We start from the raw sequence: 5,613 nt of genomic DNA, 5'->3' as shown, positions 1-5,613 counted from the left end.
GTGCCCGGCTATCAAAAAGACTTTACTTTCAATCATTTACTGAGAATCCAAACAATTGAAAGTATGCATTAAACTGCGATGGCATAATTTTACCCGAGGAGTAGCAGTTTAGAATATAGATTATTTGGCCGCACATGAATAGCTTTACAAATTATATTATGAAGTTAAAAAAAATCGCATTTGAGATGGATTTATTTTCCTTATGCTTTTTGGCTATAAATCATTTAGATAAATTTTATTCTTTTGGACCAGTACTCTAGTGTACTTTTGCAGTACAGAAAATGAACTTTTAAAATAGAAATGTTTTCTTCAAAAAAAATATTTTAAGATAAATGATATGTATCCATAATAAAAGGGCTGATAAGTAGAGATATGGTTATTGAATTGCAGCAACTATTTTTTAAAATAATCAATAAATGAACAACAATACAAATAATTATGTTTTTCAAATATGTAATTCTATTATAATCTACAGTATACTTACAAGAACCAAGTCGATAAAGGTGATAGTTAAATTTGGAAAGTTATGGGAATTCCAGAGAAGAAAATTTAAAACATATGTAATTATAATCGTGAAGAATTAATCAATGTTCATATATTGTGAAATACATCATCCTCTTCAGTTTAAAATGTAGTTGAAAAGGAATCTTTTATCTTAATGCTAGTAACATTGTATAACACAAAATGTCCTCTATTATTAGTTGAAAGGGGTCTAATTTATTTCAGTGTATTTTCACTTAACATTTTACTAAAAAGCTTTTCCATATCACTAGTAACCTCAGTGATCATAATTTTAAAATACTTTATTGTAAACAAAATATTCATTACCATTCCAACATCAGTGAACATTTATATTGTGACAGTTTTCACTGTTGTAAATAATATTATGGTGGATATGTGTTCACAAATTCTACCAGGAATTGGCATATAGAGATCAGCTCTACAGAGCTCCATATCTGTCCAAAGATAATTTTTAAGAGTTAGAGGGCTGGCATACCTCCACCCCCATCCTTCTTCAATTTTATTGAACACCAATAATCCCTCACATTCTACTTCTCTACTGGGTTCAATAATCCATTGCAATGATTACACTGAACTACAGATAATATTCACAATTGTGGGATTTACTAGGGAAATTAACAGATTATAAAAACACGGAGAATATAATTCATATGTCCACAAAACCTCTGTTCAGCAATGCCAGTAAACATATCTCTTTCTGGCTGTCAGCCTCTCAGCCTTGCGACCCCTTGGCCCCTGCCTTGCTTAGGCAAGTGTTACAAAATTCTTTAGCATGATAAATGCTCAAAGGGCATCAAATTCTATACCCCATCCTCCTGCCTGCAAGTGTTCCACTTTTGTTCTGTTTCCGGGTCATGGCAATGCCCCTCTCTCATCTGTTCGCACAGGGCTGGTAGCTAACAACAGCACCAAACTCAGTATTAACAAGATATGGTGAGGTGGATACCCTGACAGTGTGTGTGTGTGTGTGTGTGCCAATTCCTATAGTTTTTCTAAAGTCATTAGACAATAATATTTCAAGCCTTGAAGAAGGAAAAATTCAGATATGTAGACAGAGAATTAGGAAAATAGTTGCCTATTACAATTTTCATCATAATAAAATAGACAGTAATCTATTATTTACAATAGCTCTTGAATCAAAGTCAATTAATAGGGCACTTCCATGATCCCTTATGTGATATATTATGACTCTGGACTTCATACACCTGTGGCTATAGGCCCCTTTCGGAGGGCAGTATCTGCTAACAAATAGGAATAGAATGAGGTTAAGCTCTGACCTCACCAGAGGATGTGAATTGGGCCACACTCTTTGTTTAAGGTTTATCTTGTTTACTGTTACTTGTAACGGATGCAAGGAATGAGGTGTTACCACTGAGAGGAGAAAAGCTGCTTCTGAAGTGTCTGAGGAAAAAATCTAGCTGATATTAAGATTTATTCCTCTCTTTCTCTCTCCCTCCCTCCTTCCTTCTCTCCCTCTCTGCCATGAAGCTGATTTCAACTCATAGTGACTGTATAAGAGAAGATAGAACTGTCCTCTGAGTTTTTGAGACTGTAACTCTTTATGGAGTAGAAAGGCTTCTCTTTCTCCCATGGAGCCACTCACGGTTTTGAACTGCTGACCTTATGGTTAGCAGCCTAATGTTTAATCACAAAGCCAAGAGTGCTCCTTGATTAAGATGGAGGCCAATGCCTACTGGAAAAATCCTACTAGAGGCTACAAGTCATCTGTGCATAACTAAGAGACAGTCCAGGGGCAGAGAATAGAGTATTGTATTGGGACTGAAAATACAGGGAATCCAGGACAGATGAGCCCTATAGGACCAGTGGTGTGAGTGGCAAAACAGGGAGGGTAAAGGGAGAATGGGTAGGAAAGAGGGAACCGATTACATGGAACTGTGTGTGACCTCCTTCCTCCCTGGGGGACAGACAACCGAAAAGTGGGTGAAGGGAGATGTCGGACAGGGCAAGATATGACAAAATTCCCATTTATAAACTATCAAGGGCTCATGAGGGAGGGGGGAGTGGGGAGGGAGGGGAAAAATGAGGACCTAATGTCGGGGGTTTAAGTGGAGAGAAAATGTTTTGAGAAACAATGTACAAATGCGCTTTACACAATTGATGTGTGTATGGATTGGGATGACAGTTGTATGAGCCCATAATAAAATGTTAAAGAAAAAAAACGTTAAAAAAAAGAAAAAAAAAAGTGTGAAGGATTATATTTGATTGCACTATTGATAATCAAAGTTACTCCCACCAAATGATCTTTCCCTGCATGGGTCTGGTAAAAAAGGTGGAGGAAGATACTGATAGGATTTTCCAGTGAGTAATTGTGAACTTGAGTTCCTGGAATGCCACCCTGCTGTACATAAAAGACGTCCTCTGAGAAACTGGGGGTGTGATATCATCACCAGCAAGAGCCAGGAGTGGAGCTCGCTTTCTGGCCCAGTGTCTGATTACCTGGGCCTGGCCTTCAGATTTTGGACTGGACGGCACTCATCTCCATGTGAGATATTTCCTCTAACTTTCTTGAATGCCTGTGGGTTGCTGCAGCAATTTGCAGAACCCAGAGACGTGATGACGTATATTGGAGGGAGGAGTGCGGGGAAATGGAACTGAATAGCATCATGAAAGAGTTGGACATTTGGAGTGCCATCAGTCCCCAACTCCTTGGGACTAGTCTGGTATTAATTGTCCGAAAAGAGATTATTACCGCACTTACGCTTATTACCATCATGTCAAATCTGACTCATAGTGACCATACAGAAACGAAGTGCTCCAAAGAATTTCCCCGTCTGTAAATCTTTATAGAACAGACTACTACACTTTTCTCCCACAGAGTCGCTGTTGGGTTCAAACAGATGTGAGCACTTACCCACTGTGGCATGGGCTCCTGAGGAGCTATTATATATATGTGTGTGTGTGTGTATCTATATAGATATAGATATTATAGCTTTCTCTATATATATTGCTATTTATAATATACAAATAATAGCTCGATAGGACTCATAGCAATAGGACAGGGTAGAACTACCCTGTGAGTTTCTGAGACTGTAACTTTACAGGAATATGCTATCTCATCTTTCTCCCATGGAGGAAGTAACTGGTGGTTTTAAACTGCTGGCCTTGCATTTAACCAACATTTAAATGCCACCAGGGTTCCCATTTGATAGTTGTGTAATGGATAACTAATTCAATAACAGTGAGTTTATCTTTAAAAATTTTATGTAGTTCTTAGTATTTTAAAAATTGCTAATCACATAAAGATAGATGAAAAAGAAGAAAAACCAATTAAAACTGTGCATTGTTAAAGAAATTATTTCCATCATATTGCAGGGATTCATAAACTCCCTAGGAGATCAAAAATTAAATGTGAGGATCAAATAAATAAGTGGGAAACTAGAGTCAGAAAGCAAATTCAAGCCCGCCAATCCACTTTCTGCAGGAGAGTCACACATCTGATGGTACTTAGGGCCTATCAAGCCAGCTAAGAATCCCTGTGAACTTCGGCATAAAAGAACAAACGTTGCTGGTACTGTTGCTTCCTCACAATCATCGCTCTGTGTGAACCAGGGAGGCAGCTCTTGTGCCAGTCCTTGTCTCTGAAGGTCTCCCTCGTTTTACTGACCCTCTATTTGAACAAGCACGGTCTCTCTCTCCAACAATTGCTTCCTCCTTCACGCATTTCCAAAGTAAGCCTGACAAAGTGTCACTGCCCTCACAAGGTTTATTCTACACTTTCTAGCAACCACTGTAAAAAGGAAAGTTTGGTCAACAGCTAGTTCAGGGATGTATACAAGATATAAATAACCATTTGCCTAGAAATGTAATTTTATGATACCAAGATTGGAGAGAAATTTTTAATGGGATTCTCATAAATAGAATATTGTGTAATAGTATGAACATTCTTTATAATGAACTTCATGGGAATAAGGTTTAATGGTCTTCAATTCTCAAATATGTGGAGATGACGATGAAACAAATAAGCATATTTTAGCAAAATGTCTTTTATTTTAGGCATTTATAGCTTGGCAAATATTGGGTAGTATAAAAGAATGGAGTACTGTTCTATATATTTTGCAATATCTCTAAGAACAGATGTGCTCTGTAAGCAATTATCTCCATAGAAAGTTTTTGACAACTATTGGATGATAATAAAGCATTATCTATTCTCTATATGAAATGGGTTTCTAATTGTGTACATTGTATTATTTTTGTACCAAATGCTCAAAAACCCCAAAGAAAACATAGAAGAAAAATATTGATTTTATGTATTAATGAGTGATTTCCCCTTCTTTATAACTTCAATAAAACCCATTATTTTGATAATCAGAGTTCTAATCAGAAGAAACATTTAATTTCCTGTTAATTTCCTGCCACCTAAAATATATCTTTCCATTTCTAAAGCTTAATTACAGAAACTACTAACTAGGAAACTCATAGAAGAGAGATGATAGGAGTATTTTAGTCTCAGACACAATATGGTAATTGCAATAAACAACATAGGGCTACATCTGACCTCCTCTGGCTTCTCTGTTGCCATGAGGCAGGGGTCAGACAAGCCTCCATTACACATCCTTCATTACCTTTTCTGACATCCAGCATTCCATCCACACAACTCAACATCTATGCTAGCTTAGATAATGCATTGCAGGAACCACTCGGGACTCACAGACAATGCTCATGGTTAAGGGATTTTATTAGGGACATTAATCACATAGCACAAGTTAGGCTTAGCAAACAGTAAGGATATGGTTGGTCATTGGTCTCCTCAGTCAGCAGCCTAGGCTCTCTCTGGTTCTCAGCCTCTCAGCTACATGGTCTCCTGGATTTTGCCTCCATGGGCCAGGAAGTCAGCCTGCCTGTCGATCTGTCCCATAATTCAGGTTAGATGATGTGTTGGTCTAGGTACATTAGAGAAACAAATCCACAGAAACTCATATGTATAAGACAGAGTTTTATATAAAGGTTAAGTGCCCATCAAAAAAACATCCCAACCCAGTGCTGCCCAAGCCCACAAGTCCAGCATTAACCCATATGTCCGACACCAATCCACACAGTCCTTCTCCATCTCACAAAACAGAAGCAATGATG

At 37.7% G+C, this 5,613-nt stretch overlaps 1 protein-coding gene across 3 annotated transcripts in view; it reads left to right on the top strand.

The window, feature by feature from the left end:
• The window catches only part of ARHGAP24 (Rho GTPase activating protein 24), a 518,143-nt gene that overhangs the window by 455,000 nt on the left and 57,530 nt on the right, over positions 1 to 5,613 (top strand). The gene's annotated exons all lie outside the window — the stretch shown is intronic.

The sequence above is a fragment of the Echinops telfairi genome, unplaced genomic scaffold (genome assembly GCF_000313985.2).
Source record: "Echinops telfairi isolate 266 unplaced genomic scaffold, ASM31398v2 ScPeMD7_7468;HRSCAF=8506_0, whole genome shotgun sequence".
Lineage (NCBI taxonomy): Eukaryota > Metazoa > Chordata > Mammalia > Afrosoricida > Tenrecidae > Echinops > Echinops telfairi.
Note: the sequence above shows the minus strand (reverse complement) of the source record. Positions and strands in the feature narration are given on the sequence as shown.